The sequence below is a fragment of the Ceratotherium simum genome, chromosome 1, assembly GCF_057802395.1.
Source record: "Ceratotherium simum simum isolate JZ-2026a chromosome 1, ASM5780239v1, whole genome shotgun sequence".
NCBI lineage: Eukaryota > Metazoa > Chordata > Mammalia > Perissodactyla > Rhinocerotidae > Ceratotherium > Ceratotherium simum.
The window spans coordinates 16,843,791-16,869,304 of NC_141900.1; the positions used below are offsets into that span (position 1 = coordinate 16,843,791).

Consider the following 25,514-nt stretch of genomic DNA (forward strand, 5'->3'; position numbering starts at 1 on the left):
GCTCTCCTTTGCCTAAATTATTAAATATCTTCCAACATTTAAGAAAGAAGGTGCTAATTCCATTATTATTCTAATTTGACTAATGAAAAAAAACAATCTCTTTAAAGTTATAGGTGAGTCAAAAAGCCACCAGATAGTAAATTAAGCTATTTGTTAGTTTACTATTACTCATCTACCATATCCCAATCACAATTAATAAAATAAGCAAACCTTAGAAATAAATAACGAGTATTTAAATTGTAAGAACATAGTAACCCATTTTTCAACCATATAATTTATGAAGTGGTTTTTACTTATTTTTTAAAATGATAATATATTACTAAGAAAGAGAAGTTATATCCCTGAACAGACCCAGGGACTTCCTCAATTTTAGGAAGAAACGCCACTTGCTAACACAAACTATGAGCCAACAAATCTAGGCAATATTCTCACATTTGTAAGCACAGGGTTAAAGCTCGGAAAACAGTAACAAATTTTAAACTCCCTTTCAAAGATTTGTGAAATTAAAACCTAAATATTATAGTCATTTTGATACCACTTTTCTACTAACAGCAACCAAAGATTCATCCAGAAAGTTTATACCTGCTCATTGCTGAGAAAAGGGAAGGAAATAAAGCAAAAGATTATTTTAGCCCAAGAAGCAGCACTATTTCACCTTTTTAAAATTACCTTGTATGACTTTATGGACAGTGAATTCATGATGTTGAAATATTATATTTTTATATATACAGAAACCCCTTGTGAAGGAACTTGCATGAAGTGAGTACAGCAGGAAAAACACTAGGCTGAGAACCAGCAGGGTGAGAATTTGGTGCCAGTTATGTCTTAAAAATCACTGAACATCTACGGGCCTCCACAGCCCCACCTTTAAACTAAGAAGATTGAATCATGATCTCTAAAATGCCATTTCATAAAATATAATTTCAAACAACAGAGACTTGCAGCTGCTGTTACATATACACTCAGGGCAGCAGTGAGGTAGAGCAGCATGGATCAGGCTTTGGGGCAGGCTAACTGGAGTGTTCAAATCTAGGCCCCCTCAGTACTAACTGGGTGGCCTTAAGTTTCCTTTTTGATCTGGAAGGGATAATATTTACGTTTGCATTATGTTGGAAGGCTCCGAATGCATGTAATGCACCTGGCACACTGTAGGCATTAAATAAAGGCAGACATTAAGTCTCTAGTCAGTAATAAAAGCTCTAATGAAAAATGGTAATCTACTTGACAACGCAGTTTCCTAGAACTCAGCCTGGAGAAGAGCAAGACCGACAGCAGTCCTTTCCCAAGGGGGAGCACATAAGGATAATACTGGAGAGGACTCAGTGCTGGGAAAAGGAAGGATAAAAGTAGGAAGCTGAAGATAAGCAGAGGCTTCGAGTCCTGCACATAATAACAACGAACAGGAAAGAAACAGCACGGGACACAGTGCTGGAGGGAAGAAGACATTTTTTCATTAGAAAGAGAACCACTGGTGAAAAAAAATACAATGAATTACTGCAATGATTTCATGACAAAAATAAAGCAGAGAGCAGGTTAGAGTCCATGAGTGTCACTAAAGAAAACAAAGAGGGCTTTGGCAATATACAAATCCTATTTCCTTCACCTATCTGCAATTCTTACACAGGCGGGGTTCAGATAATCCTCCTCCTGCCCACCTCTCGAGTGTCATCTCCTACGTCTGTTCCCCCCACTTCATTCTCCCATAGGTTCACTCCACTCCAGCCACACAGCTTCTCTTCTATCCCTGGAACACGCCAAGCTCATTTTTCCTTTAGCTCCTTTGCACTGTTATGTCTGCCTGGAAACTTCCAGCAGATCCCATGGCTGACTCATCCCAAACGTCTCACCCGAACTGTCACTTCCTCAACTGACCATTATCTAAATTTCCCCCTACATCCCAGTCACGCTCTAGCCCCTTACCCTGTAATATTTTTGCTAGCATTTATCATTATCCAAAATTGTCATTTTTGTTTACATGTTTATTGTATCTCCACCAAAATGCAGTCTTTGACAGCAGGAAGCTTATCTAAATTTTTCAGCACTCAATCCCCAACACCTACAACAAAGTATAGCAGGGATGAGGCACTCATCAGATAAACTTGTCCAAAGAATAAATTCCAATGATAATAATTGCCATCCTTCTGTTAACATAAGGAAGGAAAAGTCCCCCGAAGTGGCTTTAATTTCATTTCTTGAATGCAGTTTTATGCAATAATGCAGTCTCAAAAGGCCAATGTTTGAGACAGCAAGATTTAAACAGAATGAATTCTTCATGACAACACAAAGTATTATATACATGTGCATATATTGTATGGTACATATTTCCACTTTATGAGCATGAATTATGCCCCACCTTAATATAATCCATAAATAAAGCAATGGTACCATAAGTTGGTTTGTTTGTGAGATCCTGCTTCTAGAAAGAGAGGGTGTAGGGGTATATGGTATATAGATGGGAATTATCTTCCAGAACCATTCTCAACAAAGAGTTCTGAGATAAACTGAACTATTTCCAGTATATTTGAGAGGTTAGACCTCTTACTTTGTTACCTTGCTAAACTTATCCAAATTATTACTGAGTCAAGTGATGAATTCAGTGATTCCATCTGTGAAACAGAAGACAAAGGACACGGTGAAATTGGCACATTAAGGAAATGGTAAGAAAAGGTCCACAATGTTAACCCATGTTTGAACTAAAAGAAAAAAAAAAAATCCCTTTCTAATTCCGAACCAAAAGCAAGCATGCCGAGATTTCAAAATATGGCCAGATTCCCATCTGGCAAATCAGTGAACTGAAACCACAGCCAGAACTCTCATGACTTGTGCTTTTTTAATTCTGTTTTGTTTTGAACACAGCTTTTCTTGACGAATAAGAGGCCAGGAGCCGACCCTGTTTGTATAACTCGCGCATCACCCCATGCACCATTCCTGGTCACTCTGGAGGGCTCATAGCGCCAGCTCGCGGCTGGACCCCACCGAGGACTCCTCGGAGTTCGCGGGGTGAAGGAACCGAGACCTCACTACCTGCATCCATCCCCTGAATCCCAGCCCAAGCCCTGGATGAAGCGGGGCTCGGCGTTCTGCAACTTCACTTTTGTATCCTTGATAAACACAGCCCGCCTAGCCCCTCCTCCTCCCCGGAGGACGGTGCAGGGCTCCGCAAACAGCAGACACTCGGGTTCCGGCCTCCGTTCGCGGTCTCCTATGAGCCCCAGGTAAGGCATCTGACCCCGGGTGACTCAGTTTTCCAATCTGTCAAATAGGGTGACGAGAGCCCCAGCCTACCTCATCGGGCGGTTCCGGGCCGGCCGCCCCAGGGACAGCGGCTCCGTGGTCACGCCCGCGAGGGCCCTCGCGGGCGGAGGGGCGGGGCTCGGCGGAGCGGAACCTGGGCCCCGAGACCAAGCCCAGCAGGCGACGCGCAGCCCACCACCCGGAGCCAGTCGCCCTCGGACCTCCTCGAGAACCCGACCCGTGACGTCAGCACGCTGACGTCGACGCACAGAGTCCGCATCTCGCCCGAGGGACCAAAGACCAGGCTGGGCCCTGAGTGCCCCCCCCGTCGTAGAGGCAGCGATTGGTTTCTGGGTCTGTCAATCATCTACTGCCCAGTAAGCGAGGCGGGAAGGCGGGAGAGGGCGGGAGGAGAGGGTGGAAATCGGCCACTCAGGGTTTGAGAGAACGGAGCAGGTGGGACTGTTCCGAGTCGGCTGCCGCACCGTTATGTTAGGCGGCCGCTTCCCCCTTCGCAATTCTGCTGCTTCCGCCTTCCTCCAGTCTCTTGGTGGAGATTTAGGCTTCAGCTCGTGGAAAATAATCATGGAACTGGATTTCAGGGATCCTGCGCACGTCGTACTGAGCTCTCCAGGAATGAAAAAGTAGGACCTTCCGTTTCTCTGTTCAAGCGTCACTTCCACTTTAAAATCTCGAGTCCCCAAAACCTATTTAGCAGATCCTTTCTCGGTGCTCCTATTGCATAACTAACACCTCGATCTTAATAGTCACATTTAATTTTATTTGTATATGTTTTCCCACGAGATTGGGCATTTTTTAATTATTGTTTTAATTCAAGTTACCTTTAAATTTTAATTAAACTTTTTACCAATGGATGCTATCGTTCAAATATTTAAAGGTATACAGGGTTACACAGTGAAAATTCTGCTTCCAGTTCCTCAGGCACTCAGTTCGCCTGTTGGAGGCAACCAGTGTTGCTGACTCCTTGGATATTCTTCTGAAGACAGTCTAAGTGCTATCATTAATTTTAAATTACACATAACCATAAATTTAAAGATTATAAATTAGGCTAAAATCCTTTTCGGGCACTAATTACAAACCGAGTCCCTATATGATGACTCCTATTTCTTATGCATTTACATATGTGTAGATGTTATTTTTTTCCAATCAACATTTTATCCTTGAGATCTTTCTATGTCTGTATGTAAACTACCTCATTCTTTTAAAATACTGCATGGTAGTCCCCAGAGCAATAGACATAATTTATGAGTCCCCTACCCTCGGACATGTAGTTTGTTTCTTTTTTGTTTTTTTAATAGAAGCAATGCCACCTTCAACAGAAGTGTATGTACCTGTTTGTACCTATGTTCAAGTGTTCTTTAGGGTAGGGATACCAACAAGTCAATGTGCTGGATAGAGGATGCACATTTTAAATCTTAGTGGTAGATTCCCTCTATTTACTTCTCCAAGTAGCTATTACCACTTACATTCCTACCCCTAATATATAAGCAACCCTTTCCCTGCACCCTCGCAGGGTGATAAAATCGATAAAATAACAGCTTTTAAAATTTTCTGAGTTGCCGGGTGTGAAAATTTTTAAAAGGATGACACGGACAAAAGAAGTGCAACAATCATGAGTGTATATCTTGGTAACAAAGTAGTGAACTTGTGTAACCATCTCCTAGACAAAGATTTTACATCTTTACCAGCCATATAGAATCTCTCCTCATGCTTGGACCTAGTCATTGCACTCCTACACACAAATAGCTACTATTCTTAGTTTTACCACCAATATTAGTTTTGCCTGCTTTTGAATGCTGATAAGTGGACACACATAGTATGTACACTTGTGTGGCTCTTTTCGCTCAATAATATACTTGTAAGGTTGATCCATATTGAAGAATGTAGTAGCAGTTTATTCATTTTCATTTTTGTGTATAATCTCCAAATTTCTTTATCTAATCTAATATTTCTTGACATTAGGTTATTTAGAGTTTGGGTGACTACAAATGATGCTGCTATGAATATTCTTGTACCTGTCTGTTGATACATGTAGGTACACATTTGATTTTGGTACAGTAGTACCTTATCGTGGGAGATACATTCCAAGACCCCAGTGGATACCTGAAACCACAGATAGTACTGAACCCTATATATAGTCTGTTTTTATACACACCTACCTATGATGAGGTTTAATTTATAAATTAGGCACTGTAAGAGATTAACAAAAATAAGAATCAAATAGAACAGTTATAACAATATACTGTAATAAAAGCTATGTGACTGTGGTCTGTCTCTCTCTCTCTCAAAATATCTTATTTTTCTGTATTTTCAGACTGCAATTGATCACAGATAACTGAAACTGCAGAAAGCGTAACCGTGGATAAGGAGGGACTACTGTATATACCTAGGAGTAGTATTACTATGCCATAGGATATGCTTATATTTAGTATTAGTAGAAACTGCCAAATAGTTTTTTGGTTTACCAGTTTACAACCCACTAGTAGTGAATGAAAATTCCAGTTGCTCCATATCTTTATCAATGCTTGATATTCTCAGTTTTGTTTTGTGTCCATCTTTTTTGTTTGTTTTTTGTTTTCAACATTATTGAGACAAACTGAAAATACAAAAAGTTGCATATATATAAGGTATACATTTTAATGAGTTTAGACATATGCATACACCTGTGATACCATCACCACAAACAAGGTTATAAACATATCCATCACCATCAAAAGATTTCTTGTGTCCCCTTGCTTTTTTTTTTGTGGTGGTAAGAGCACACAGCATGAGATCTGCCTTCTTAACAAGCTTTTAAGTGCACAACACCCTATTGCTAACCACATGCACTGTGTTGTACAGCAGATCTCTAGAACTCATTCATTTTGTGTATAACTGAAACTTTTTAACCATTGGAAAAGTTCCCCATTTTCCCCTCCTCTGTTCCCCAGGTACCACCATTCTATTCTCTGCATCTATTAATTTGGCTATTCCAGATACTGCATATAAGTGGAATCATGCAGTATTTGTTCTTCTGTGACTGACTTATTTCCAGGCATGATGTTTTCCATGGCAATGTGGTATCTCCGGTTCCTCACCTCAAACCCTGTGCAAGCCCTAAGCTGGGCTGGCCTTCAGTGTCTGCCCTTTGTATGATCGGGTGGTTGGCGTGAGAGGGCCACAGCAGGTAAGAGGTGCCCCAGCAACTGCGGGTCACCCTTGCCCCATCCCCCAGTGCAGCCTGACCCATTCCTGACCTCCAACTTCCTCAGGCCCAGCACCTGAACCTGCAAACTTCTCTGCCCCCTTCAGGTTCAGGCTTTGAGGCCCCACAGCTGCCCAGGCAGCACGAGAAGTTTTGGCCCTGAATTTTATATTCCAGAAATATCTAAGAATTATCTGGATAAGACAGATGCTGTAAAGAAAAGTGATGATTGAACCAAATGAAGCAATGTCAGAGTAAGAAGATATCTCTGGTTGTGCAACTGATCTATCACATGCTTTTTAAGCGATTAGAACTAGATAATGAATCATTTGTCACCCAATTAAATTTGAAAGGCCAGAAATGCATGGATTAGAACTTTAGCTGTTGCTTTAGTCAAAGCTATTATTACTTAGATAAAAGGACATTTAAAATGAAAGAAGAATTTTGATAAAAATGTAGAGGTATAGATAATATTCACTTCTACTTTTTAAATGCTTAAAAAAATACATAATGTTTTCCAGGTCCATCCATGATGTCACAAATGGTGGAATTTCCTTCTCTTTTAAGGCTGAATAACATTCTATCGTATGCATGTACCACATTTTCTTTATCTATTTGTCTGTTATTGGAAATTTGGGTTGTTTCCACATCTTGACTATTGTGAATCATGCTGTAATAAACATGGCAGTGCAGATATCTCTTTGAGATCCTGATTTCAATTCTTTTGGATATTTACTCAGGAGTGAAATTCCTGGATCAGATGGTAGAAGAAATAGAAAATATGAACAGACCAATAACAAAGAAAGAAATTGAATCAGTAATCAAAACCTCCCAACAAAGAAAAGCCCAGGACCAGATGGCTTCACTGGTAAATTCTATCAAACATTTAAAGAAGAATTAACACCAACCCTTCTCAAACTCTTCCAAAACTTTGAAGAGGAGGCGACACTTCGAAACTCATTTTACAAGGCCTGCATTGTGCTGATAACAAAACTAGAAAAAGACACTGCAAGAAAAGAAAATTTCAGGTTCATATCTCTGGTGAATGTAACTGCAAAAATCTGTAAAAAAAAAATTCTAGAAGCAAAAATCTGTAACAAAAATTCTAGCAAACAGAATTCAATAACACATTAAAAGGATCATACACGATGATCAAATGGAATTTATTCCTGGGATGCCAAGATGGTTCAACATACACAAATCAATAAATATGATACACCACATTAACAGAATAAAGGATAAAAATCATGTGATCATCTCAATAGATGCATAAAAATCATGTAACAAAATTCCACATCCTTCATGATAAAAACTCTCAACAAATTAGATACAGAAAGAATGTACCTCAACATAACAAAGGTCATATATGACAAGCCCATAGCTAACATCATACTAATGGTGAAAAACTGAAAACGTTTCCTTTAATATCAAGAACAAGACAAGAGTGCCCACTCTCACCTCTTCTATTCAACATACTACTGGAAGTCCTAGCCAGAGCAATTAGGCAAGAAAATGAAGTAAAAAGCATCCAAATTGGAAAAGAAGAAGTAAAATTGTCTGTGTTTGCAGATGACATGATCTTATGAAGGTTACACACACACACGCACACACACACACACACACACACACACCTGTTAGAATTAATGACTCCAGGAAAGTTGCATTATACAAAATCAATGTACAAAAATATGATGAATTTCCAATGAACTACCCAAAAAGGAAATTAGGAAAACAATCTCATTTACAATAGCATCGAAAACAATAAAATATTTAGAAATAAATTTAACCAATCAGGTTAAAAATTTGTACACTGAAAACTACAATATGCTGATGAAAGAAATTAAAGAAAACATAAATAAATGGAAAGATATCTTGCATTCATAGAGTGGAAAACTGAATATTGTTAAAATGTCCATACTACCCAAAGCAATCTACATATTCAATGCTATTCATATCAAAATTCCAATGGCATTTTTATATAAATTAAAAAACAATCCTAAAATTCATATAGAACACCAAAAGACCCAGAATAGCCAAAGCAACCTTAAGAAAGAAGAACAAAGCTGAAGGCGTCACACTTCCTGATTTCAAAATACATTACAAAGCCACCACAGTCAAAACAGTATGATACTGGCATAGAGACAGACATATAGACCAATAGAACAGAGTGAAGAACCCAGAAATAAACCCACACATATACAGGCAACTGATCATCAACAAGGGTGCTAAGAATACATAATGGGAAAAGGGTAGTCTCTTCAAAAAATAGTGTCAGAAAACTGGATATCCACGTGTAAAAGGATGAAAATAGATCCCTATCTTAAAAATACACACAAAAATCAACTCAAAATGGGTTAAAGACTTAAACATAAGACCTGAAACTGTAAAACTCCTGGAGGAAAACAGGGAAAGCTTCATGACAGTATTAGCAAAGATTTCATGGATATGTGGATATGACATCAAAAGCACAGGAAACAAAAGCAGAAATAGGTGAGACTACATCAAACTAAAAGTTTCTTCACAGTAAAGGAAAAAGTCAGTAGAGTGAAAAGTCAACCTACAAATGGAAGAAAATATTTGCAAAACACATATTTGAGATGTTAATTTTCAAAAAATGTAAAGAGCTCCTACAACTCTTTAGCAAAAACAATAAATGCAATTTAAAAATGGGCAAAAGAGTTGAATAGACATTTCTCCAAAGAAGACATACAAATGGCCAACAGATATATGAAAAGATGCTTAACATTCTAATCATCAGAGAAATGCGAATCAAAACCACCATAAGATACCACCTCACACCATTTAGGATGGATATTAACAAAAGATAACAAATGATGGCAAGGATATGGAGAAATTTAGAATCATTTTACACTGTTGGTGGGAATGTAAAATGGTACAGCTGCTATGGAAAACAGCATGGAGGTATTTTTGTAATGTTATTCATTCTGATGCATATGTAGGGGTATCACATTGTGGATTTAATTTGCATTTCCTGGATGACAAAAAGAGCTTAGCACCTTTTCATATGTCTATATGTCATTTGGATATTCTTTTTTGTGAAGTGCTTGTTCAAGTCTTTTCCCCATTTTTAAATTAGGTTATCTGTCTTATTGATTTCTAGGAGATTTTTCTGTATTGTCTGTGGATATTTTTCTCACTCTATGGCTTACTTTTTCATTATAAAATGAATCTTTGACTTATTAGAATCTACTATAAATTAATACTTTTTCTGGTTTCTGGACAAAGCAAGGACGTGAGAACACTTTAATTTCATTTACCTAACTCCTGATTTTTGTGCAGTTGTTGTGTATTTTAATTCTATTTAATTATTTTAAATCACAAAAAAATTATTTCATTTTTTATAGACAATATTCATTCAGATTTATCCATGTATTTATGCTTTATTTTGCTTTTTGCATTTCTGAGATTACATTTGAAATTATTTAATTCTTTATTAAGTTTTATAGTATGTCTGCTAGTGACAAAAATCTCTGCTAGGCTATCTAAGATGAGATACCTAAGCTATGTCTGAGGGCTGCTTTGGGTACTCTCAGATGCAACAGTTTCCTTTTCAAATTTAATCCAGCATTGTGGTTATTCATGCTGGGAAGTTGGTATGATACCAGATACTCAGTTATAGATCAAAATGGATTGAGCATGTTGACAGGTATGACTAATATTTTAGTGTTAGCTTTGAATAGTGTTTGAAATGACATTGGTGAAAATGGCAGAGTAGGAAGCTCCAATGGCCTATCCCTCCATAGAAACACTTAAAATTTAAGCAGAAACTGTCAGAATTAAATTTGTCAGAAGTCTGGAAAACAGACAAAAGTTTACAACAACCAAGCAAGTGTTGAATCAAGGAAAAGGCAACTTGATAATGGTAGAAGAGTTTTGGGGTATTTTTCACTTGCCCTTGACCAATCCCCTCCCAGGCTCTGTAGCATTCTTGAAGATGACAGCCTGTGTTCCCAGTATGGGACCCTTCCCTGGGTTGGGAAGGAACAGAGCGGAAATAAAAGGTATCCAAGTTGGAAAGGAAGAACTAAAACTATATGTATTCACAAACGGTATGATCCTATATATAGAAAATCTCAAAGAATCTAAAAAAGCAAAAAAAACAAAAACAAAAAACCCTACTACAGCTAATAAGTGAATTTAGCAAAGTTGCAGGTACAAGATCAGCACAAAGAATCAGGTGTGTTTCTATACACCAACAATGAACAATATGAAAATTGAATTTAAAAAAAAATTCATTTACACTGGCATCAAAAAATAAATAAATAAAATATTTAGGAATAAATTTAACCAATGAAGTGAGAGGCCTGTATACTGAAAACTATAAGATATTGCTGAAATAAATTTAAGAAGACCTAAATAAATGGAATGACATCCCATCGTCATGGACTGAAAACTTAACATTGTTAAGATGGCAGTACTTCTCAAAGCCAGTTACAGATTCAGTGCAATCTCTACCAAAATTTCAATAGCCTTTTTCCGGAAAAGCTGATCCTTAAATTCTTGTAGAATTGCAAGGGGCCCTTAATAACCAAATCAGTCTTGAAAATGAAGAACAAAGTTAGAGAATTCATACTTCCTGATTTTAAAACTTACAACAAAGCTACAGTAATCAGGACAGTGTGATACGGGAATAAAAAGACATATAGATCAATGGAATAGAATTGAAAGTCCAGAAAAAAACCCAAATATCTATGGCCAATTGATTTCCAAGACCATTCAATGGGGTAAAGAATAGTCTCTTCAACAAATGGTGCTGGAACAAATGGATATGCAAAAGAGTGAAATTGGACCCCTGCCTCACTCTATATACAAAAATTATCTCAAAGAGGAGCCAATAGTCTAAATATAAGAGCTAAAACCGTAAAACTCTTTGAAAACATAGGGATAAATCTTCATGTCCTTGGATTTGGCAGTGGATTCTTAGATATGATGACAAAAGCACAAACAACAACAGAAATAGATGAATTGAAAAAACATTTGTGCATCAAAGAACAGTATCAAGAAAGTGAAAAATCAACCTACGTAATGGAAGAAAATATTTGCAAGTAATATATTTGATAAGAGTCTAGTATCCAGATCATATAAAGAACTCCTACAACTCTGCAACAAAAGACAACCAAATTAAAAAATGGGCAAAGGACTTGAGTAGAAATTTATTCAAAGAAGATGTGCAAATGGCCAATAAAACATGAAAAAATGCTCAACATCATTAGTTATTAAGGAAATGAAAATCAAAACCAGAATGAAGTATCACTTCACACCCACTAGAATGGCAAACAAAACAACACACCCCCCCCCAGAAAAACGGAAAATAAAAAGTGTTGGTGAGGATTTGGAGAAATTGGAACCCTTGTGGAGGATGTAAAATGGGACAGTTGTTGTGGAAAACAGTTTGGCAATTCCTCAGAAAGTTATACATAGTATGACGGAGCATTCCCACTCCTAGGTGTATCTACAAAATAATTAAAAACAGGTAGTCAAACAGATAGATACATGTGCATGCATGTTTGTAGAAGCACTATTCACAATACCCAAAAGGTGGAAACAGCCCAAATGAATGGATAAACAAAATGTGGTATATACATACAGTGGAATATTATTCAGCCATAAAAAGGAATAAAGTACTGAAATATGCTACAATGTGGATGGAGCTTTAAAACATTATGCTAAGTGAAAGAAGTCAGACACAAAGGTCACCTATGTGTGATACCATTTATATGAAATATCCAGAATAGGTAAATCCATAAAGATTGTTAAAAAACTGTTAATTTTATTTTAGTGACTTTCATTTCAATTTAAAAGTAACAATTCAATAACCCACCTACCCTCAAAACAAATATGTTCAAATTAGTTTTCTTCTCTTTTCCAATCTTCCATGGGTTTGAGATAGTGGGAGACCAAAGCTATTGTAAATATGAAAGAATTATTTAAATTACGTGAAACATATTTGCAATGTTCTACTTAAGTTATGTAAATGTAAAGATATAAATTAATACAGAAAACTCTACCACTATATGCCCAACTCATCTGCTACTCCTCCTCCTACTTTTCATTTGGACTACCTATACCATTTTTCTGCCCCAGATTACATGCTTAGAAATATTTGTTGAATGATGATGCAATGAATAATCATTTTGCAGTGCTCATGCAAATACAACACTCCCATCTAATCTATCTTCTATACTTCCACTAGTTAGTCTATATGAGATATGATGAAAGCCTGAAGCCTTGCAATAGGTGTGCTTATAATGTAAATCATTAATATACATAAAGGTGGGTTGGAAAGGAAGCAATGAATATGTAAGCTATTAAAGAGGTATAATTGACAAGATTTGACAATTGACTTTATTTGGGAAAATAAAGAAGTAGAGAAAGGGTGATTGGTTGGAGAATTTTACCATTAAATCAGGAATTCAGGAGAAAAGCTGGGTTGGACAGGGGCTGAGTTATAAACTTACTTTTGAACATTTTGTGTTTGAAATTGATGTGGCTTATTTGGAAGTGTGTCTAGTAGGCATGTAGATTATAAACCTAGAGAGTTCAGGAGAGACATTTCAGGATGATATCACTCAGGGAGAGTGTACAGATTGAGAAGGGAAGAAAACCCAGGGAAGAATCTTGGGGAATATAATCATTTAAGGAGTAGGCAGAAGCAGAAGAGACCAAAAGGAAAGTTAGACACAGTGCAATCAGAGATAAGAGAAGAAACACAAGAAGTCATGAGTGACTAGAGAAAATGGTGTTTTGAAAATGAAGAAGTGATAAAGATTTTAAGTCAAAGTGAGCAAAAATTAAGAGAACACGGAATACAAATCCTAACAGAGTGAGGTAAATATGGGAATATTTAATGAGATTAATTGCAACTTGGATCTTTAAGGATATAAGTGATATAAAGCAGTAAGAAAGTAAGTAGAAGATGGAGAAGGACAAGTATTATAGGAAAAGAAATGAAGGCAGCAATGTGTGTGTAGCTTTGATTGAATAGTACATGAAACTATAAGTCCCTGAGTTATCTAAGCTGATAAATCACTTTATATTCTGAGAGGGGCTGTGGTTGGTCATATGATGAAAGAAGAGATTAACACATTTTGTTCTAACATTTTTCTTATATTCCTTGTATTATCAATTAGTTTGCAACTGAAACAGTCTTAGGAGTTTGTCTAAAGGGGGCAACCCTTTGAGTAATTTATTAATTAGACAAATCACTAGTGCATATTACAATTTAATTCCCATAAAATGATACTGCTGTATAAGTAAAAAAGTTAAAAACCTGGAGTGAGTGGTTTCAATTTCAAAAAAGAAAAACACACCAATCCTGGAGAAGAAAACAATAGTGGATGGTTATTGGAAAGGACAGTATCTGTACCGTCCAAAGAGACATGGGTTTTGAGGCAAGTTGGGACTTTTGGTTCTGTTCCAAGATAGGCTTTGAATGTTGATTCACTCTTAAACAAACTGTAAATTCCTATAGAATTTATTGAAAAGGCAATTTCAGCTGTAGCAAGTTAACTATTAGAAGTCAAAAAGAGAAAGTAAAACATGATTTATGAGGCCAGAGCTCATGATAGAGCTTTGCCAACTCAAACCATCAGGGAATTTGGTCATCCTCATCCTGTCCTCTACTAATTTGAAGGATTTGGTTGCATCTTGGTGAAGCTGTTTAGACCACAGTCTCTCACATAACACAGGACCACAACCTCAATGAGCATCCTCTTCTGCTCCCAAATGAGTCAAGACAGCCAGGAAAGAGGTTCTCTTCCACCACTGTGACTCATGGTGCATGAGACTGAGCTGGTGCTCTAGGGTAGGGAGCCACTGCACACCCCTCTTACATGTGGACCCGATGTTAGCCAAGGCTGGTCAAACCACCAAATCCACATGTCAAATTAGGCCTCCATCTTGCAAAGTTGCTAAGAAGTCATACAGAGGTCACTGGTCTATTCTTCCCAGCTATGTTTATACAGTTTTCACACAATGCTTATGTTGGCAGAAAGCAGCTCCTGTAAGATTCTAGTGGTAACATGTGAGGAAGGGCCAAAATAATGGCAGGATATCCAGGAAAGCAATGTTTACCATTTATCATTAATTATTTTCAAAGAAAGTTTCCCACATTGCTTTTTTGACTTATTGGAGATTCTCTTAGTCTTTTTGTAAGCATCTGTAAGCTGATGTCCTTTCTGTGTTAAAAAAGGAATTCGAGTAAAAGCATTGTTAGTAAATTCTTAACTGGAAGCACCATGTTGATGTAAAATTTCTCCATAAAATTACGCTATCTGTAAAGGTGCTTTGAAAAAAAAAAGGAAAAGAAAACAAGCAGACAGCACTATAATGCTGATATTCCCTCTTGGTGAACTCATCCACCTTCAGCAGGAACTTATAGAGTTAGTGAGGTTTTGTTTTGTTTTGTTTTTCTGTTTATAAATTCATAGGGAAAAGGAGATTGGACCTATCTCACTCTCCATTCCTTCCTTCCTTCCTTCCTTCCTTCCTTCCTTCCTTCCTTCCTTCCTTCCTTCCTCCCTCCCTCCCTTTTTCCTCTTTTTGCTACAGAAAAAAGAAAACACAGTGTTCACACCTGGCCTTATTATCAATGCCTGGGTACCAACAATTTCAAAGACAGTTTGTCTTTCCCAAGAGGTTCATTAATATCTGGTGATATTACCATTACCTATGTGAAATATACCTGCATAATATGTTAGTTCCAAATTCTGACTTTAAAAATCTCACATCACTTACATAAGTGATATATGCATGTATACTTCTTGCAAATAATTAAAATAGTAGAGACGTATAGTGAGTGAGGAATAAAAATCTCCTTTCAAATGCCCCCCTTTTTAATGTATCCCCAAAGATGGCTACCATTTAGTGTACAGCCTTTCCAACTTTTTCTCTATATTAATATTATATACATTAGCATTTGAAACCATTACACTGGACAGGTAAAATACATTGGCTATAATTAGGAAACATCCTTATTTTTCTTCCCCATTATCTCTTTAAACAAGCTCAGTGGGAAATTTCATTTTCTGCCAATGGATTATAACTGGGCATGTATACTGACTCTTTTGCTCATCCCCAGTTAACTCTAAGTTCTAAACTATAATCCTGTACTAGAAATTAGAATTCTATGTGCTACTTATTGATCAGCACTTCAATCTCCTCTTAAAGGCAAGCCATCCCTCCTTCCCCTGGCTGGGCTCACTACAATTGGACCACCTGCTGCCAGAGAAAAGGGTGCCCCTCTTCTCCCCTCTTTATAACTCCTCTCTTTCCCACTCACTAGCAATGATATTTGACCCCACTGTAGTTGAATCTAGGTGGATGGAAAATGGGGAAGAAAGAGAGATTGAGGGGGAGGCAGGTAGGAAGGTGTTAACTTTAGTGTTGTAAGATGGCTCCATGCTCTCTGAGCCTGGGTGTTTTGTGTTACTATAATTGTGGTAAAAAACATAATATTTACCATCTTAACCATTTTTAAATGTACCATTCAGTAATGTTAACTACATTCACTTTGTTGTGCAACTTGTCTCTAGAACTTATTTTCATCTTGCAGATCTTAAACTCTATACCCGTTGAACAACAGCTCCCCATTTCCCCCTTCCCCCAAACCCTGGCAACCACCATTCTACTTTCTGTTTGAATGAGTTTGATTACTTAAGATATCTCATATAATCATACACTATTTGTCTTTTTGTGACAGAGTTTTTTCACATAGCATGATGTCCTTAAGATTTATCCATGTTGTAGCATATGATGGGTTTCCTTCTTTTTTAAGGCTGAATAATACTCCATTGTATGTTTATACCGCATTTTTTTTAATCCATTCATCCTTCAATGGACATTTGGGTTGCTTCCACCTTTTGGCTTTTGTGAATAATGCTACAATGAACATGGGTGTGCAAAATGTCTTCAATCCTGCTTCCAGTTCTTTTGGATAAATACCCAGAAATGGGATTGCTGGATCATGTGGTAATTCTATTTTTAATTTTTTGAGAAACCTCCATACTCTTTTCCATAGTGCTACACCCTTTTACATTCCCACTAACAGTGCACAGAATTCCAATTTCTCCACATCCTCATTGACACTTGTTATTTTCTGAGTTTTTTTGTGTTTGTGATATCTCATTGCATTTCTCTAGTGATTAGTGATGTTGAACATCTTTCATGTGCTTATTGGCCATTTGTATATCTTCTTTGGAGCAGTGACTATTCAAGTCTTTTTCACATTGTAAAATCAGGGGTTTTTTTGTTGTTATTATTGAGTTGTTGGAGTTCTTTGTATATTGTGGATATTAACCCCATATCATATGTATGATTTGCAGATATTTTCTCCTGTTTTGTAGGTTTCCTTTTCACTCTGTTGATTGTTTGCTTTGATTCACAGAAGTTTTTAAGTTTGGTGTAGTCCCCTTTGTCTATTTTTGCTTTTGTTGCCTGTGCATTTGGTGTTATATCCAAGAAATCATTGCAAAATTCATTGTTATGAAGCTATTCTTCTATGTTTGCTTCTACAGTTTTATAGATTTATGTCTCAACATGTAAGTCTTTCATCCTTTTTGAGTTAATTTTTGTATATTGTATAAGGTAAAGATCCAACTTCATTCTTTTGCATGTGGACACCCAGTTTTCTCAGCACCATTTGTTGAAGACTGTCCTTTCCTCATTGTGTGGTTTTGGCAACCTTGTCCAAGGTCATTTAACTAAATTGCATGCGGGTTTATTTCTAGCATCTCTATTCTGTTCCATTGGTCTATATGTCTGTCTTCATGCAGTACCATACTGTTTTGATTACTGTAGCTTTGTAATGTGTTTTGAAATCCAGAAGTGTGAGTCCTCCAACTTTGTTCTTCTTTTCCAAGATTTATTTGGGGTCCCTGGAGATTCCATATGAATTTTAGGGTTTTTTTTCTATTTCAGCAAAAATATCATTGGGATTTTCATAGGAATTGCATTGAATCTGTAGATTGCTTTGGGTTGCATAGACATTTTAACAATATGAATTCTTCCAGTCCATGAACATGTGATGTATTTCCATTTATTTGTGTCTTCTTTAATTTCTTTTAGCAATATTTTGCGGTTTTCAGTGTACGAGTCTTTGTCTATCTTGGTTTATTCCTAAGTATTTTGTTCTTTTTAATATTATTGCAAATGGAATTGTTTTCTTAGTTTTGTTTTTGGATTGTTTATTGTTAGTGTACAGAAAACGCAACTGATTTGGAAGTGTTTTTGTTGTATCTTGCAATTTTACTGAATTAGTTTATTAGTTCTAATGGGGTTTCTTTTGTGGAATCTTTAGTTTTCTACACATAATATCATGTCAACTGCAAACAGAGGTAATCTTACTTCTTCCTTTCCAATTTGGATTCTTTTCTTTTTTTTACCTGATTGATTTCTTTGGCTAGGACTTGCAGTACTATGTTGAATAGAAGTGATGAGAGAGGGCATCCTATTTTTTTTTTTTGATGATGATAAAGACCTTTGTGTTAAAGAAGCTTTCTCTGTTTTATTTATTTTTTTGTGAGGAAGATCAGCCCTGAGTTAATATCCATGCCAATCCTCCTCTTTTTGCTGAGGAAAACTGGCTCTGAGCTAACATCTATTGCCAATCCTCCTCCTTTTTTCCCCAAAGCCCCAGTAGATAGTTGTATGTCGTAGTTGCACATCCTTCTAGTTGCTGTATGTGGGATGCCGCCTCAGCATGGCCAGAGAAGCGGTATGTCGGTGTGCGCCTGGGATCTGAACCCCAGGCCACCAGTAGTGGAGCGCGTGCACTTAACTACTAAGCCACGGGGCCGGCCCCGAAAGTGGGCATCCTTGTGTTGTTCCTGATCTTAGACGAAAAGCTTTCAGTTTTTCTCCACTGAGTATATTGTTACTTGTGGGCTTCTCATATATAATCTTAATTATGTTGAGGTAGTTTCTTTCTATGCCTAGTTTGTTGAGTGTTTTTATCATGAAAAGGTGTTGAATTTTGTTAAATGCTTTTTCTGCTTCAATTGAGATGATCATGTGGTTTTTGTCCCTCACTTTGTTAGTGTGGTTTATTAAATTGATTGTTTTTCGTGTGTTGAACCACCAATGCATTCCAAGAATAAGTCCCACTCAGTCATGGTGGAATGCTTTTAATGTACTGTTGAATTCAGTGTGCTAGTATTTTGTTGAAGATTTTTTGTATTGGTATTAATTAGGGATATTTGTTTGTCGTTTTTTTCTTGTAGTATCTTTGTCTGGCTTTGGTATTTGGGCAATGCTAGCCTCATAAACTGAGTTTGGAAGTGTCCCTTCTTCAATTTTTTGGAAGATTTTTAAGGAGTATTGGTGTTGTCTTCTTTAGATGTTGGTAGAATTCTCCAGAGAAGCCATCTGATCCTGGGCTTTTCTTTGTTGGGAGGTTTTTGATTACTGATTAAATCTCCTTATTGATTATAGGTTTGTTCAGATTTTTTATTTCTTCATGATTCAGTCTTGTTAGGTTCTATATTTCTAGTAATTTATCCATCTCTTTTAGACTGTCCAATTTGTTAGTGTATAATTGCTCATAGTAGTCTCTTATAATCCTTTTCATTTCTGTGGCATCAGTTGTAATATCTCCCTTTCATTTTTTATTTTATTTATGTGGACACTCTCTCTTTTTTTCTTAGTTAGTCTAGCTAAGAGTTTGTCAATCTTGTTGACTTTTCAAAAAATCAACTCCATGTTTTGTTGATTTTTTTCTACTGTCTTTCTATTCTCTATTTCATTTTTTTTTTTTTTGGCTCTAATCTTTATTATTTCCTTCCTTCTGCTAACTTTGGATTTAGTTTGTTCTTTTCTAGTTTCTTAAGGTGGAAAGTTAGGTTGTTGACCTGAGATCTTTCTTCTTATGTGTTTACTGCCATAGAATTCCCTCTTAGTACTGCTTTCACTGCATCCTATAAGTTTTGGTATGCTGTTTTTTAATTTTCATTTGTCTCAGATATTGTGATTTCTTGTTTGACCCATTGGTTATTTAAGAGTGTGTGGTTTTATTTCTACATATTTGTGAATTTTCCAGTTTGACTTTTGCTATTGTTTTCTAGTTTCATCCCCTTGTGGTCAGAAAAGATACTTGGTATGATTGCAATCATTTTAAATTTGTTAAAACTTGTTTTGTAGCCTAACATGTGGTCTTTCCTGGAGAATGTTCCATGTGCACTGCTATTATTGGGTGGAGTGTTCTGTATATGACTATTAGGTCTAATTGGTCTATAGTGTTGTTCAAGTCCTCTGTTTCCTTATTGATTTTCTGTCTTGTTGTTCTTTCCATTATTAAAAGTGGGCTATTGAAATCTCCTACTATTATTGTGTTGCTATCTATTTCTCCCTTCAATTCTGCCAATGTTTGCCTCAAATATTTGAGAGCTCTGATGTTAGGTGCATATAGATTTAAAACTGTTATATCTTTCTGGTGACTTGACCCTTTTATCAGTATAAAATGTCCTTCTTTATCTCTTGTTACAGTTGTTTACTTAAAATCTATTTTGTCTGTTATAATTACAGTCACCCCTGCTGTTTACTATTTGCATGGTGTGTCTTTTTCCATCCTTTTGCTTTCAGCCTATGTATGCTCTTAGATTTAAAGTGAGTCTCTTGCAGACAGCATATAGATGGATCTTGTTTTTTTTTTTAATCCATTCAATCACTCTATGGCTTTTAATTAGGCAGTTAAATCTATTTATATTTAAAGTAATTACTGATGAGGGAGGACTTAATATTGCCATTTGTTAATGGTTTTCCATATGTGTTGTAGCTATATTGTCCCTCTTTTCCTCTCTTGCTATCTTTCTTTATGTTTCATTGATGTTTTTGTAGTTACATGCTTTGATTCCTTTCTCATTTCTTTTTATGTATCTTCTGTAGTACTTTTTGTGGTTACCATGCAGATTATGTAAAACATCTTAAAGTTATAACAATCTATTTTAAACTGATAATTTAAATTGTCACAAAAACTCTACTCTTTTACATCTTCACCCACCCAAGTTTATGTTATTGATGTCACAAATTATATCTTTTTATATTATGTATTTGTTAACATAACTATAGTTTTATAGTTATTTTCAATGCTTTTGTCATTTAAATTCTATGCCAGAATTAAAATGATTTATGTGCCAACATTACAATACTTGAGGATTCTATATTTGTCTACATATTTACCTTTACCAGAGAGCTTTATATTTTTGTATATTTTCGTGTAACTGCTAGTGTCTTTTCCTTTCAACTTGAAGAACTACCTTTAGCATTTTCTGTAGCGTGGTTTTTGTGGCAATGAATCTCCTCACTTTTTATTTATCTGGGAAAGTCTTAATTTCTCCTTCATTGTTGAAGGACAGTTTTGCCAGATATATTCTGTTTGGCAGTTTTCTTCTTTCTTCACTTTGAATATATCATCCCACTCTCTTCTGGGTGTGGGATTTCTGCTGAAATCTGATAATCTTATGGAGTTCCCTTGTATGTTATGAGTCACTTTTCTCTTGCTTCTTCCAAGATTCTTTCTTTGGGAATTTTGACAATTTTCTTTCAATGTGTCTCAGCATGGGCCTTTTTGAATTTATCCTAATTGGAGTTCTTTTTATTTCTTGAACTTGTATATTCATTTCCTTTCTCAATTTTGGGAAGTCTTAGCTATCATTTTTTCAAATAGACTCTGTCCCTTTCTCTCTCTCTTCTCCTTCTCTGACTCCCATAATGCATATATTGGTTTATTTGATGATGTCCCATAAGTCCCTTGGGCTCATTTCACTTTTCTTCATTCTTTTTTCCTTTATTCTTCTGACTCATAATTTCAAATGACCTGTTTTCAAGTCCAGTGATTCTTTCTGCTGCTTGATCGAGTCTGTTGTTGAATCCCACTATTGAATTTTTTAATTCTGTTATAGTATACTTAGCCCTAGAATTTCTCTTTGGTTCTTTTTTTAAAAAATAGGTTCTGTCTCTTTCTTGGTATTCTCATTTTGTTAATGCATCATTTTCCTTATTTCATTTAGTTGTCTATTTGTGTTCTCTTTTAGCTCATCAAGCATCTTTAAGATAGTTATTTTGAAGTGTTTGTCAGGAAATTCATAGACTCCCATTTCTTTAGGGTTGGTTTCTGGAGATTTATTTTGTTTCTTTGATTTGGCCATGTTTTCCTGTTTCTTTATATACCTTGTGATTTTTGTTGAAATTTAGGCATTTGAAAAAACAGCCACCTCTTCCAGTCTTTACAGACTGGCTGTGTATAGGGGAAGATCTTCAACAATCAGCCTAACTAGAGATTCTGGGGCATCTCAAATCTTTTATGGGTATGTGTCTTCTCTTGGTTTGTAATTTCTGTGTTAAAGAAGTTTGGCCTTGTTTCTTTTTCAGGATCTTGTAATATCTGGCTTTTCCTGGTGTCTGTGGTAATGCAATCTCTCTGATGCTGCAATAAGCCACCTTACTCACCTTTGTTCTCAGTGGCCCCCAGGCATCCTCACTATGTTGGTTCCTGTCAGAGCTTAGACAAAAACTAAGACAAAAAGCCCTCTGAAAGGCCAGAGTGTTGGATGGATGTTCCACTCTTCTCGTTCTCTCCTTAGGAATAAGCCACAAATTACAAGTTTTATCCTAATCATGCCATGCTGTGCCACAGAGCGGGAGGGGATGTGGTTCGTAAATACAACAAACTTTCTTATCAGCTTCCATGTGGCTCTTCTTGGCTTTGCCCTCACTTGGAGTGTCACAACCTCCTGACTGGTTTCTGGAGTTCTCACAAAGGCAATTTAGTCTGTTTATTGCTGTTGAGTTGATGTCTCCGTGGGTGAACAAGGGCCTGGGGCTTTCTATTCCTCCATCATGATGGTGTCACTCCTGGGCCTGGGTGTTTTTTTACATGTTCTTCATTTGCTGCCAGTTTTACTTACCCTATTTCAAGTTCTATATATAGTTTGGTGAGTCTTTGGAATATACAGCTATTATATCTACAAATTTGACATCCTATTTACACATATAGAATTGTAATTCCCATAAGGCTAGTAATGCATTCTCATCTTTCGGTTGCTACACTTCTCAGTCTCTGATATTAGTGGTGCACTCCATTCTGACTTTCTTCCGAGGTTTCATCTCAAGGTCAACCTCATGAATAGGATTTTTAAAGGCTTCAGGCTAGCTCTCTCCTGTGTGATCTGGTCCACAGATCGAAATACTCTTGCATTCTTTGCCCCACAGGCTGTGTAAGTGTAGCTGGCTCCCAAGGTATCCCAGTTTCTCTTTCTCTGTTCTGCCACCCTAAGCTGATAGCCACAGCCCCTCACCATTAGTGTTTTGAGGCCTTTGTCAGACATTAGTCTTCTGTGACACCCATCCTCACAACTCCAGAGGACTTATATCAAACCCTTTGAGTGGTCCTACTGTACTCCTTCTTGAGAAAGGTTAGTATCCTCTCACACACCCCAAAACCTCCCTCTTGGGTGTATGTGAAAAACATGCATAGTTTGCTCTAAAGAAATCTTCCTCACAAAATCCTCTCTCAACTTCAACCAGTTTTATTTACCCTATTTAAAATTCTATATATGGTTTAGTAAATCTTTTATAATATACATCCATTGTATCTTCAAATTTAACATCCTCTTTACACATACAGAATTGCATTTATAGGCACATATAAATCTCCAGTTATGTGGGTGTGTTTGACAAAAATGGGATTATACCATGGGTGGTAGGCAGAATAAAGGCTCTACAAATATGTCCACATCCTAATGCTCACAGCCTGTAAATATGTGACCTTACCTGGCAAAAGGGACTTTACAGATGTGATTAAGTTAAGAATCTCAAGATGGAGAGATTATCCTGGATTATCTGGGTGTGCCCAATGTAATCACAAGGGTCCTTATAAGTAAAAGAGAAAGGCAGAAGAGTCTGAGAAGGAGAGGTGATGATAGAAGCAGAGATTGAAATGATCTGATTGCTGGCTGGTGGCCAAGGGTCAAGGAATGTGGGAATCCTCTAGAAGACTGAAAAGACAAGGAAATGAATTCTCCCATAGAGCCTCCAGATGGAACACGGCCGGCCCTGCCAATCCATGGCCCATTTTGGATTTCTGACCTCCAGAAGTGCAGTGTAATAAATTTGAGGTGTTTTGAGGCATTAAGTTTTTGATAATTTGTTACAACAACAATAGGAAACTAATAAGTGTATGATTAAATGAAATATAGAAGTCATAGATCCATACCTATGGAAGAGCCAGGTATTATCACCCCTACGACCCAGGTTCCAAGTGCACTGTTACATTTCCCAGGCTCCCTTGCAGTTAAGTTGGAACTAATCATGGCCAATGGAGTAGAAGTGGAAATGGCACGTTACTTCCGAGCCAGTTATTTAAAAGCCAGTGTACTTTCATCATCTCTCCACTCCCCTTTCTTAGCAACTTTAAAGGTCACGTGTTCAAAAGTGTCACTACAAGATGGAAAAGCCATAAGATGTCAATAGATTGTCATTTAATTTAAAGTCTTTGGTTTATATCAAGTGTTTACTTATAGTAAAAACTATCAATGTTAATATCATCAAGATATTTTCTTATATTTTCCTCTAAAATATTAGAGTTTCCTTTTGCAGTTAGATATTCATTCAACTGGGATTGATTTTGTGTATTGTGTTAGGTAGTAATCTAATTTTAGTCTCTATTCATAATCAATTGTCCCAGCCCTCTTTATTGAATGGTCTATCCATTCTTGCACATTTGTCGTATAAGGTTTCCATATGTGAGTAGGCCTATTTTTGAGCCTACTTCTCACTTCTATTCTATTTGCTTGATTTATCTATCCCTGAGCTAATACTAGATAGTCTTAAATATTATTGCTTTATAATATATCTCCCTTTCTGTTCTTCTTCAAATTTGTCTTTGAGATTTTCAGTCCTTTGTCAATTTCCATGGAAAAGCCTTATGGGACTTTGATTGTATTTATATTTAATTTGTAGATTTATTTGAAGAGAATTTCCATCTTTGATAAAGAGGCTTTCAATTTTTTTAGTTGGTATTTTTTCCCTCTTAATTTAAGCCTTCTTTTCCATACTTCAATAATGTGTTGTGGTTTACTTTGTAAAAGATCATTACATTTCTTCCTAGGCACTCATAAATTTTGGTCACTGTTGTAAATGGAATATTTTCTCTACTAATAGTAGTAGTAAATTGTCTAATTTATAACTGGAGATATATGGATTACTATTGATTTTTTTCTTTGTATCCAGCAACATCGCTAACCACTTTTATCGGTTCTAAAGGTTCATCTGTAGATATTCTTGAATTTTCTATGTGGACCATAATAGAATCTGAAAATAAAAAGTTTTGGCTCTTCCTTCTCAATTCTTGTATTGCTTATTTATTTTTCTTATTGTTTTAACTAGAGTACCAATGTTAAAAGGCAATTGTGAATTCCCTCTTGTTTTTTTTATTCTGTTTCATTGATTTCTGCTGTCATGTCTATTATTTTCTTTATTATTTTTTCTTCAGATTATTCTTATTCCTTTTCTAATGCCTTGATTTGAATGTTGAGCTAATTAATTTTAAATCATATCATTTTTAATATGTGCATTTAATTCTTTAAATTTATGTCTAAACCCCCCTTTAGCTGCATCTCATAAATTTTGATATGTGGTACTTTCATAGATGTTCATTTGTGATTATTCTATTGTGATATCCTCTTTACATTTTAAAGTTTTCGAATATGGAGGGTTAAAGGAAATTTTCCTTTTAAACAATCTTAAATTTTTTATTTCCAATTTTATTGTATTATAGTCAGAGAATATAATTTATATCCTGTGGGTCCTTTGACCAAATACCAGCAAAGAATATTCAGTGCATTGCAACTTTTCTAAATATTCTCTGTGCACATTAAAAGAATATATTTTATGTATTTCTGGGGAGCACTGTTTATATACACACATATTTATATACACCCAATCAAGCAGTTCAGCTCTGTTATTTAAATGTACTATATGCTTTCTATTTTTTTTGTCCACTAGATCTATCATTTTATAATAGATGCATGTAAACATCACCCCACTATAATTGTGAATGTGT

General features: G+C 36.3%; 1 protein-coding gene and 1 long non-coding RNA gene across 3 annotated transcripts in view; one reads left to right on the forward strand and one right to left on the reverse strand.

Moving 5' to 3' along the window:
- STARD3NL (STARD3 N-terminal like) overlaps positions 1-3,473 on the reverse strand; it is a 51,655-nt gene extending 48,182 nt beyond the window's left edge. The window contains exons 1-2 of one of the 2 annotated variants that reach the window (XM_087436576.1): positions 3,286-3,473; positions 2,551-2,606 (exon numbers count right to left, since the gene is read on the reverse strand). The gene's annotated coding sequence lies outside the window, so the exon portion shown is untranslated. The remainder of the gene's footprint in view (positions 1-2,550; positions 2,607-3,285) is intronic. The other variant, XM_004439266.3, reaches the window with a different exon arrangement.
- Positions 3,474-3,696: 223 nt separating this feature from the next.
- LOC147918144 (uncharacterized) overlaps positions 3,697-25,514 on the forward strand; it is a 127,538-nt gene continuing 105,720 nt past the window's right edge. The window contains exon 1 of the long non-coding RNA XR_015553636.1: positions 3,697-3,878. This is a non-coding gene — a long non-coding RNA (uncharacterized LOC147918144). The remainder of the gene's footprint in view (positions 3,879-25,514) is intronic.